General features: G+C 35.9%; 1 protein-coding gene across 2 annotated transcripts in view; it reads left to right on the top strand.

Moving 5' to 3' along the window:
* DIAPH3 (diaphanous related formin 3) overlaps window positions 1–12,569 on the top strand; it is a 252,444-nt gene that overhangs the window by 46,603 nt on the left and 193,272 nt on the right. The gene's annotated exons all lie outside the window — the stretch shown is intronic.

The following is a 12,569-nucleotide window of genomic DNA, read 5'->3' on the forward strand; positions in this document are numbered from 1 at the left end:
TTGATCGCCTTTAGGGTTAAAAAGGAGACTTTGTATTGGCAAGAGTGGAGTGGGGCTGGAAGGAGAACTTTACTGTGAGAAATTTTGTGTTTGCCCCCCCTCCCCCTCCCAGGGGGGGCTTTGTCTAGGGCTCGGTCTGCAGTTGGGACTAAGAGAGAGAGAAAAGGTTGGAGCACCAGTTGTAAAGGGGCTGGAAAGGGGCTATAGGAAGAAATTGTAGACTGCAAGAAAACAAATTTCCAGAATTTCAGAGCTCTGGAATCTGCATTTCCCAGACTGGATATAAATTTGTAGTAGTAGTGGAACTCTGCCTTTGATATTTTTGCAAGAATCATTGCACATCTTCAGTATTAATTTTAAATATATTATCTCATTCTGCTCTGGGAATTCTACTTCATTTAGTTTGCAAGGTGAATGATGTTCATTTAATAAGTTCCTATTTAGTACGATTTTTGCTCCCTATTTTAGCATCCTGGAGACAGTAGGTAGTATAAACTTAGGCCAGCTATAGCAAGCTTGTGAAAGTCAGACTTTCAGAACCATATATTTTTAGCTCACTGCAGATGGGATATGTTTTTGTTTTGTGTATTTTTTTTTTATTCCTCCTTGCTTTGGTTGGGTATTTTGATATTAGGTCATGATATAGTAAGTCAAAAATATTTTTCCAAATTGATCACCCTGCAAACAGAAAGTATGAAAAGTCTGACTGATTATTTTCTATTTTACCTATGTGTATTGTTTTAGTATAATCAATAAAGGATAATTCTATCTAAAATAAATTTATTCAGAAATATGATCGGAAAAAGACATAAAAGCTCCAAATACTCAAATTAATTTTAAGATTGAATTAGATAGTTCAATTTTTCTTTATATTCATTGAGTGATTTTCACAGAATTACAGAATGGCTGAGGTTGGAAGAGACCTCTGGAGATCATCTAGTAAATCACTCCTACTCACCCAGAGCAGGCTCTCCAGGACCCCATCCAGATGGCTTTTGCATATCTCCACGGAAGGAGACTCCACCACCTCTCTGGGCAACCTAGTCCAGTGCTCAGGCACCCTCACAGGAAAGTTGTCCTTCCTCATGTTCAGACAGAACTTCCTGTTAGTTTGTACCCTTTGCCTCTCATCCTGTCACTTGGCACCACTGAAGAGAATCTGTCCCCGTCTTCTTTACACCCTCCCTTCAGATATTTATGCACATTGATAAGACCCCTCAGTCTTCTCCAGGCTGAACAGTCCCATCTCTCTAAACCAGGACTTTCTCATATGAGAGATGGGCTATGAAGATGATTCAGGAGCTAGAACTTTCTTCTTTCTTGATATGAATAAGGTTATAAATAAACATTTAAAAATATTTTAATACACTTGAGAATTCTCGAGTTCTTTAGATTATGGGAATGATACTTCCCTATTTCAGAATATTGTATCTATTTTCAGAGAATTTAAGAGCCTGAGTAGCCTGTATTCTCTACAAAGCATATGAAGAATTGAGAACTTCCAGAAGGTGCATTACAGCACTTATGAATGTATAAATTTTAAGGAGGTAAATAGCACTACTTGCCTGACTAGGCTTTATTGACTTAGGCAGGGATTTGGAGTCCTGAGGTTATCAGCATTTTGTTTTGAATGTTAGGCTTCCAGCTATGGTTCTGGCTTTTTGGAGATGCACATATTGATGTGTATAGACTTAGTAAGGGAGAAGAGCTATCTGTAACTCCCTTTTCAATGCAGTTTGAGAAGCACATGAAAACCCTTTTAAAAGCAGCAGCTTAATTTACCTGCTTCTTCAGATAAAATAACTTAATCCTATGAACATCTGCCTTTACCCATGAAACTGCTTCTTTCCCCTTTTTAAAAAATTAAATAACTTTTCTATAAATAGGTCTTCTAGTATAACTTGGAGATGAACAGAGAGTAGCTATTTTAGATCAAGATTTTGGAGTAGGCTTCAGAAATTATAGTACTATGTGAATGTAGTTGGTAATCAACCCCTTTAAGAAACAGGCAGATACAAATATTAAAGGAAGTTGAAACTGTTAGTATGAGGTGGGGGGAAGATCATGTCTGATTATATCTAACAATTTCTATCTATCTTATAAACCTGGACACTTTCAGACTTACTGTTTACAGTGATGCTCAACTCTGGTTGTGTGACGCCACTGATGAGATACCTGAATCAATATAGAGAACCTCACCCAAGTTGTTAATTGTGTGGTAATAACATTTTCATCTTTCTTAGGACTAATCTTCAGATGCTAGTTAGGGCTTCTTACAATGCCCCTGTAACTACATTTGGTATTGTGTTCTCCTCTGATGTAGACAATAACTATCTTTAAAACTGGAATTTCATTCCAGTTGTAAAAATTGCAATAGTTACGTCAAATACGTGAATTTAGTTTTATTTAGAGCGTTACTCTAATATTCCTAAAAAGAAAAAAGCCCTCATATTTCACTGTTTAATTTACTATATTTTATGAGAGCATGGAAACTTTCATTAAAAGTTAACTTTTTTGAGTTAAACATTTAAACACTTTCAGTAGAAAGCTTTTGCTTTTTAAGATAGCACTCTGCAAATGGATGCTTTTCTTTTTTGGTTTTGTTTTTTGGTCAGAAAAATCAAGATTCTTCATGTGAATCAGCTGTAAACTTTCATAACAGTGACACTGACCTGGTGGTTAATTTGACCGTGTTCTAATGAGACAAAATTTTACAGTTGTCAGTTATCTGGCATTCTTGGTTTGATTGTCTGCTTGATATATGTAGGCTTGCTTTATGGCAATTTAGTTTGACACTAACAACTGACCTTTTCATTCTGAATTGACCAACATTTCTATTGCTTGAAGGCTGAATATACAAGAAGCATTAGTATAATTTTTGTATTTTTAGTGACAGCTCTATGTATTTGCTTTTTACATTTGCTGAAAAAAAAGAATATTTTCTCTTTGCTCTTTCATAAAACCTTAAATTTTGGAAAGAATATTCGAACATTTTTGGTTCAGCAGAAGGCTGGTGATCTCTACCTTGAAAATATAACCATAGCCAGGAGTAATACGGAGGATTCTGGTTTTCTTAAAGTAAATTAAATTTAATTTTTTATGTCTGTGCTCAGTCTTGTACCATATATACTTACGGTGGCAAATGAAGAAGCCTATTACTCTAGTTGTTCAAGTCATGGAAGCAGAAAATATTGTTCTTCTGGCATAACCCATTTTGATTTGTTTAAGACATTAAGAAATGAAAAAAGTGAATTGCTTAGTTCTTACAGAATTAAGCAAACACTTCTGCTCTCTAATCATTCTCTTTCATTACTGTTCCTCAAGCAAGTAGTTAAACTAATGGGAGAATGCCACTGTAGCTTCTATTTAGGTCTGGTGGCAGATGCCAGCTTCCTCTAATTTCTCAGAACTGAGAAGAGGTGCAAGGCTGCAACAGAAGCGCAGTTCTTTCTTTTCCAAGTGAGTTATTGGAACATGAACACTGATCATGCCTGTGGAAACATGCAGGTGCTTAACACGTCCGAAGAAAAGCTTTTTGTGACAAAGGAAAAAGGTCTTTTATCTATTCATCGGTAGAATTATCCTCTCAGTATTCATAATTGTTGGAAGATACCATTTCATCTTTTCTTTTTCACCTGAGAATATGCGAACATAGGACAGTAGGGTCTCTGATATCTTGATTGGAGGAATTTAGTGTGTATTAGAGTTCAGGCTGGTTTGTAAGGCTTTCTAGGCATTCTTTTTTTCTCTGGAGTTCCTTTCCACCTTCATTTATCTTCCGTTCAGTTATCTTCCTATATCTGGGGTGTGATCAATCTCTGGAAGTGATACATCACATAACAAGTGTGTGCTTCTTTTGTCTACCTTTGAACTTGCATACTGACAGCTTCAGTTACTTCACATCTTAAAGGTGAGGCATGACTAGATTCTACATATTTGTAGAGCAACTCTTTGGAGCTTTGTTCATACCATTGCAGAGAGCTCAATATAAGTATCACTTTGCATTTAAATTTTTTTTTCACTTAAGTTCCTTAGATTTTACTTACTTTACTTAGTTAGTGTGTGGTGGATTTTTTTTTGTTTCTGTTTTTTGGACTCTAAGCAATCTCCCCTTATATTCCCAACTCACCTGGTAATTCTTGGTCATTCTGCGCTAATGAGATCCTTTTTATAACTGAGTGGGAATATTATGAAGCAGACCAAAGTTCACCTTATCTAAATGCAGAGAGTGATAGTCTTAATATTCAGATATTCATGACTCATGTAAATGCACAAATGTGCATATATGTGGACAGTACATCTCCAAGTCATTACTAAAATGCATATTTTTTACTATTGGAAAGGGAAAATAGTTGAACGTCGATATATTGTGTCTACCAAAGCCAAATTTGCAGTTAAATAGTGGCAAGCAAATAGTAACTTAATCTACATTATCTCTTTACAGCCTTTTCCACAACTGCATGACCTTGCAGTAACAGTGAGAAAAGTGGAGCAGAAAATCTTACTGCAGTTCTCTTACTCAAACGGGGAAGATATGCCATAAGATGATACTTTTCTACCTAGTTAATATTGAAAATCTTGTCTATGTGAGTAAAAGCTGCTCTAGCTACTGAGATATACCTGACCTTTTCCACTAGAAAAGGACCAGGTGGATTCTATCTGGTCTTCAGCTGTATAGAATGGCAATTTAAAGTACAGATCATGAAATCTAATTCTGAAAGTGCTTCCTATAGCTTGAGAAACGTCACCCGTTAGAATCATGAAGGAAAATTAGGCATAGAGTTTCAAGCTGTAGCTTGAATATATCTAATCTCTTTGGTCTAGTTCCTTATGGAGGAAACCATTTCAAAAATTTTGGATGTTCTGGCTGAATTATGTCATCATCTATGCAAAATTCTCCTCTACCTAAAAGTAATATATACGTAATTTTCTTCCTATGTTTTTGTGTCCATCTCATAGATAAACATGCAGGTATTGTAGATTCCCCACCACGTGACAGCAAAGCGTTAAAGAGCATTTCAGGTGAAATATACTCGTAGACCTGAAAGCTGCCTGAAGACTAACACGGTGGACTGTATTCAGCTGCAGTCCTTTAGGGATTGAGAAGGGAAGGAAGCATCTAACCAGACTGCCAAGTGAAGTGAAAGATTTACTCTTGGTTTTTTTTTGGAGAGAGGAAAATGCCTCTGCACATCTCCACTGCATGCCCATTGTCAACAGCAAGATGCTCGAGATATAACTACCCTCTGCTTTAGAGGAGCCCCTTAGGAAAGAGTACTTAGGAACTGCAGTCTTTGGCACCACAACAAAACTTTTGAAGAGGCACCAGAGCTGGGTATTGCCGTATGTTCTTCACTATTAGAACTAATAATAGCTTCAGCTCTTCAGACATCTTCTCAAGAGTGGACTGTTAACATTCCTCTGTCTACTAGAATCCACAACTTTTGATGAGTTGGTTTTGGGTAAGGAACATATAGCCACGTAGCCCGTTTTGGAAGGTGTTCAAACCAATGTTTGAAATTTCACAGTATATATTCTCTTGTTACAAAAAAGAGGTCAGATACTTTTTTTTTTTTTTTAATATGAGAAAAAATTAAACTTTTGGAGAAACGTATTAATGCAGAATGGATACCAGCAACAGTTTTTGTGCCCTTCATCCAGTAAGGAAAATGGATTAACTTTATTAATCTGCAGGATTAGAGATCTCTGTGGGATCTTTGTATTATAGATATGTTGTATTTGTGGTAGGTCTAACTACTATCAGTTCAAGATTCATTCCAGTGTTTAACTTCCTAAAGAGCCTCTCTTCATTTGTCATATACTGAATATGAATATGTTGCTGCTGCTGCTGTTGTTTTTCCTGCCTTCTTCTCAATGACTGACAGAAAGGATGATACTGTTCGCAAGACAGTGAATTCCAGGATTGTTGCCTTAATTCTAAGCTCTTAAGTCTCACATTGAACGTTCAAAATCACATTTAGTTTCTACTTTGGACTTAGAATTCATAAGAACAACATGCTTTGGCTCGGGCATCCACTCCTTAGTATCTTTTCATGTTCTGAAATCCACAGCTCATGTAAATTCTCATTCTTGTGCATCAGTGAAGTCTGTTGGCCTTTCAGTGATATGTAGCAGCATATGATTTCATTATCCCTTCTGTTAGGCTCTAGTTGAAATACTTCCAACCTTGAGTTTGATGTCTAGCTCTGACTGACATAAGGATCTGTGTTTTAGAATATGCATGCAAATCTGCCTGGTGATCAAAAGATCTGAATAATGTTTGCAAAGGATATCTTTTCCACCTCCTCAAGCCGAGATGGTGTGTTTCTAAGTTAAGGAGCCTACTTGGATAAACTTCAACTAAATTTATCTTTCAATAACCTGTAGCATGAGTACTGGTTGTACCCAAACCAGATAGGTTTGCTATGGCCTTTTTCATTTGTCATAGACCACTCTGTTCAGATTTCTACCAATAATGCTATTACTATTTTCTGCATCAGCTTTCAGGGTTGTGCAGAACCAGCTCGCATCCCCAGGCTCTTCAGTGAAGCAGCTACCCTTTGAAACTAGTTCATAGACTACCTTGTTCACTATGCTTGAAATCTTTTGATGATGGATTCTGAACATTAGCAGACAGTCTCAGTCATATCAAACTGTTAGGACTCCCAGCTGTCTGAGAGAGAGGAGTTATTTTAATAGCAATCTTCAAGCTTTATAGAATCTCAGAAATGAAACATCTTTATTTCATAGTGTAAAAGGATTTTTTTCTTCTTCTTCTCTTCCCTCCCCTCAAAGTGTTTTTGGGATTTGGGTTAACATAGGAGGTATTCATGCAACCATCATCAAAAAACCTCTGACATATGCTTCCCTTTTCCTACACCTTTCTTTGGGAATTCTTAGAGTTATTCTTAGTGAGGCCTTACTCCATTCCTCTCCCTTCTAATAGGGAATGTCTTTGAACGTTTGACTGTGTCTTTTCTTCTTAGAAGTGACCAAGGAAGTATATGCGAGAGACTTGTTTTCCTTAGAGACAGATTAACTTTCAAGACTTGCCCAGAATTTTTGATCGCAATGATTTCTGATTTCTTTGGAAGCTAATTTACCTATCTGCCCAAAACCTCGTACTACCTCAGGAGAAGTAACTCTTCCTATGTTAAAGATGAGACATCTTTTTAATATGGACATGACCTTGCGTCCTTGTGTCCATGACTGAACAATTTCAAGGACTGACAGTCAGCTTACGGAATCTTCTTGAAGGTAACTCAGCATTAAAGAATGCTGTTGAATTGTCAGTTTAGGCACACTTATCTGGCATGCAAGCGATGACCAATTCTGCTGTGTCCCAGGAGCTGACATTTTATAGAGCTGTCAACAGAAGCGTCATTTGCATTTTTAGCAAGTGTTGTGCACTTTGAGAATTGTCAAGCAATGATGTTGCATTTGGGATAACTGTTGTTCAACTTCTGCTTAATTAAGGATATTGGAGTTGAGCATGAGTGGATACTCCTTGGAATTGTGTGTAGTATGAACACATGTACAAAAAAACACTTGAAGAAAAGTAGAAAATTGCTTGCCTCTAGCTATTCCTTTCTCTCCTAAGAAGTTCTTTCTACTCTTTGGACTTTTTAGTTTACTCTTTGGTCTGCTCCTTTATTAGCAGCATTAGAAGTTGGACTGGGGAACTGGGAAGGCTCACTTGTACTCTGTTCTGATAGACTCTGTGAATGGGTAGTGAATGTAGTAGGAGACACTTTATTTCAAAGAACAGTTTCCCATCAAACTAAACTAAAGGAACTCATCTTTGGAATTTTGGAGATTCAATATATTTCATCTCTTTACATGGAAGAAATTATGGTATCTGTTATTTCTGCTATATTTCTTTAATTAGTAGCCACCCTGTAGTGGCGTGGAGCAAATTCATAAGACTGTTAGATCTGGGAATTCAATAATTGTAAATATTGATCTATATTTGAGTCTTCAGAATTTTTAAATTCTGAAGTACTAAGCAGATATATCAGTATTTTAAGATGAGGAGTTCATAATCTAGTATTTTTAAAGAATAAGGCACATTCCTCCATATTTTTAAATTAAAAAAAAAAAAAAGATTGATCAAAGTTTAATATCTTTGCTAAATCTGGCATTCTGTGTTTACAAGGGAAGTTTTGTGCGATTGTTTGGCTCTTGTGTTTTTCATTTGCCCTGCTTCTGGAAATGATAATCCAGTACCAGCATGTTTTTCTTCTCAATTAATGTAACAACAGTGTACAGTGATATAAAGTCCCTCTGCTGAACATAAGAAGTCCTTCAGATCTCACCTTAATTTCTGGAATATTTTTTTTTGATGTCGTTCTTATGGTTGAGACTTCCTTATTGAACAGTTAGGCACAGATGGAAGTAAAGTACAAAACTAGGGGCAAACTAGCTTTCCAAATTACCTGCAAACAACAGATCTTATCGCTTTAGCAAGCAGGATTTAGTTTGCAACTAAGCCAACTATTAGTCCATTAAGCATGTGAGAACTCTAAGCTCTCGTATAGCCAGAGGTACTCTGAGGCTCAATTTAGTTGGCCACGTGAAGGTTTAATGTCATTTCAGATGCCTTTGTTTGTCTGAGACATATGTACAGTTTTTGACATATATGATTCAGGTCATTTAGGAAGTCTTCACCCTTCTGGACTGGCATTTGGAAGTCAAGTGGGATAAAACACCTATAATGATACTGCATGCTCACTTTTAAGCCAGTGAATTGAGTTCCTAGTCAGGAAAGAAGTTGTAACCTAGAGCATACCAGTCTGAACAGCTTTTAGAGCCTAGTTGGCTCCTGACTAACAAGAACGGAAGTTTAACTCTACATGTAGCTACATGTAGATGTCTGTCTGTGTGCAGACACCTAAATGTAGGTGTCTGAAGCTTGTACCGTGTTGTGCTGGAAAAACTCCTGAGGGTTCTGTTAAGTTCTTTCTTACACCTTATGCAAATTGTCCTAAACTTACTGCTTCTTTATTGACTTACCTTCAGACCTAGGGTAGTATTTCTTCCAACTGCAAGCTTTAGAGTTCTAGACAGGTTCTTTGCTCTTGAATCTCCCCTGAGTAGCTGATTGAGACTGGCTTTTAATAAGCCACTGTGATGTTCATCAAACTTAAAATGGGCATTTCTTGTATTTTTCTTGGTTTTTGCTTATTCCCCAAAATTTAACTTTCCAGATTTCTGATGTTACTAAAATATTTACAAACTTGTTCCTTGTTTTGGTAGAATTTAAGACACTTTTCCTTACAGTTCGAGTTCACTAAACAGCCCTCTCTTGTTCCCTATACCTCTGAGAGAATACACAAATTTCACATTATTATGATAATATATGATATAAGTATTTTATGCTAATTGTTATATAGTTTTTCTTAATTTCGAGAAGCAAATTACTCAAAGGTAGATTTAAGCAAGGCACTGCTTAGACTTGTTTGCTTCATCTTTTGCAACTTTTTCTTATTCTACTTTTTTTAGGCTTCTCTTTGGAAGTTTGTCTATCACTTTGCCTTCAGATTCCTTTAGGAATAGTTTACTGACACAATTCAATTGGTCTTTGTCTTGTTTGTGCCACAAAAGCAAAAATATGTTCTGATTATAATCAGCCTTGCAAATTACCCCTAGAGTGAATTTGACTCAAATACTAGAATAATAGTATTTTTAAAATGATGCAGCTATTGCTTTTCATGGTAGTGTCTTGTCTCTATTCTATTTGAATAGCACATGCGCTTGTACCTTTGTTGATTTGGCAAATTAAAGAAAACAGAAATATTTTAGCAGAAATTACATCTGTAGACATCCTTGCATCTAAATGGCATTGCTGCATCAAAGACAAAACTATAGTTTGCTCTTAATCAGGATTTTCAATGTAGCACATTTTGTTCAGTGTTCGATTGCACCTTTGTTGATGGTTTAAATCAAACCATGTGCCAAATGCCAATTCCTTGCTTAGCTGTCCGTTCATTCTAACACTTTGTCTGCTGGTAACAATGAGGGTTGCTATTCTGATGTAATCAAGCAATGTGGAGTTTCACTTCCTTTGAAATGTTGCCGTAACCTTGCATTATTAGACTTGATATACATTTAATATTAAGTGTGCGACAGTGCTGTCCAGTGAAATGCCTCACTATGTTAACAGGAATACAGGTGTTTGTGTGGAGACTGTTTATATACTGAACTACTGGATTTGAATGGCAGAGCTAACTGAATCAAGAAAATAAGATTGAATGAAAGATTCAATATTACAGAGATAAAGCACAAAAAAAAAAGATGATAGTGTAACAAGTCTCAAATAAGCCAATTAACTCAAAATTAGAGACAGTGAAATTTTTGTCACTGCTGCTGAAGAAAAATACAAAACGATAAATTCATTGGTAAAGTGGACCCATACTAAAACAAATACAGAAAGGTTTAAGAATAAACAATACAGCCCATATTTAGAGCATAAGAGATGATGTTATGTAAGGCACTTTTGCACTGAATTTTAACTGCTTAGGTTACCTGTATTCTCCACTATTTGTTGGATCCAAATTACAGACTAGGCTGACCAGATTCTCCACCAAGTTCTTGCACTGCAATTTGGTACAGTTTGTGGGCATAAGGAACACATCTTATGTTCAAAGCCAGGAATGTAGTGTTAGTCTCAGTAAAGTCTTAACCGTCTAAAATTATTATCGCTAGTGCTAACATGTACAGTTGTCTTCTGTTATTCCATGCCTGTAGTCCTCTATGCCACGTTTTTGTTTAGTATTGCTATCTATTAGTTACAGAAATGTATATAACACAGATTTGTACAAGCTACGCAAAATCTAAAACAATTGGAGTAGTAGTCATTCAGTTACTGGGCAATTGCCGTTGTGGCTAAATAAGCCAAAACAGAGGTCCAGTCAGGCTGAGCCAAGTCTCAGCAAAGCCTGACAAGTCCTCAAGCCTGTATTGTTAGCTTAATACAAAGCCTATAGCCTGTTGCTAGTAAAAATAACACCATATTTAGTGGGCTACAAGGCTTTAACCACATTGTGAACAAGATTTTAAAGGTCATAATAGACAAATATTGAATATGAAGAGCTTATTCAGTGTACAGAAATGCTTGATTTGTACAAGAGAGTCTTGATTTCTTCTTTGTTGGGTGCTGTTAAGACAATTACTGGAAGACTTTATTTAATGCACTTTTTAAGAGGTGGTATACCTTAATGTTTTTGTTGCTATATGAGATTTTAGATATAGGTAAGTCCGAAAATGTTTTTTATTTATCTTTCAATATTTCTACCCTTGTGCTTTGGGGTTAGCACCACTTTTTGTTAACATAATATTGAATGATGCTTCAGCAGTATCAAACAAACAAATATTAAAGTAACTTTTAGAAATAGCTTATGTGCAGAAACACAGGGTTCACAAAGGTTTTATTTGTTTTTTTATTTCAACAAATGCAAAATTTGATTAGCAAACTTCTAAGCTTCTAAAAGATTAAACATTCAGCACAAAACTGAATTATAGTTAACCTAGGGAAATAGCACAGATTTTGCAGGGGCAAAAAGTCATAACAGTAGTTCTGATTAACTCTACAAAGATGAGGAATCCACTATAACAGGTTGTTCAGGGAAAAACAATTTTAAAGAAGAATCTTCAAATATGGCAAGGTTTTTCTCAAGGGAACATATGTGTAGTTTCCCAGCTCTCCCATGACAACTTTTTTGTGTTTGTGTGAGAATTTATCTATTGTAGCAAGAAATAAAGTTACTTTATCTTTGAGTTCCTTCAAAACTTTTGGGTGTGACATCTAATTATTTGCTTTGTTTCTTAAGTTATTCTGTCAGCTCTTCAACTTGTTGTAGATCCTGTCTGTCTCCAACTGTTCTACTGTGACAATTCCTTTTAATAATAAGTTGAACATTTGCTTAAGTGTTGCTGTGGCCTTTGTTTTTTCTAAGTACTCTTTTTACATTAGGATATTTTACTGGCCCTGCAGGTTCTCTGATAGGCTTCTTAGTTTTGTTATTTGGGGCAAGGGATGGAGGAGAGACGTATTAATTTCAGATTTTTTTTTTTTTTTGCAAGTTGTCCATCATTTTTTTAGCCTCCTTTGATATTTTTTTCTCTCGTTTCAGTGCATTTCGATTTTATAACCTGAATAATTATTGTCTAAGACTGTAGTAAGCTAAAGAAGTCTAGCTTATCATTTTTATGCAGCTGATCTAAAAAAAAAAAAAAAAAAAAAAAGGAATCGAATTTAGCATGCTTTGTGCTATTGTTGTCAATAAAATAAAAACAATCATTTTCTTCATTATTATTATCTGAATCTAGATACTTGCGTGTACTGAGTTCTACAGCAATTTTGAAGGAATATAACTTAATTTCAGTTCTTTATTCAGGTAGGGGGAAGAAGGGAAGCTTACTTACATTACTGTTTTAAAGTTGTTTATTGACACAAGGTATGTTGCAGGGCAGAGTAGCATATGAATAGATGAAATTATGGGAGCTTTTAACAACTGAAGTAGATTCTAGTTGAGCTAGATTTTTAGAACTAGAGAAGGGGATTATGGTTG

Source organism: Struthio camelus, chromosome 1 (genome assembly GCF_040807025.1).
Source record: "Struthio camelus isolate bStrCam1 chromosome 1, bStrCam1.hap1, whole genome shotgun sequence".
Taxonomy (NCBI): Eukaryota; Metazoa; Chordata; class Aves; order Struthioniformes; family Struthionidae; genus Struthio; species Struthio camelus.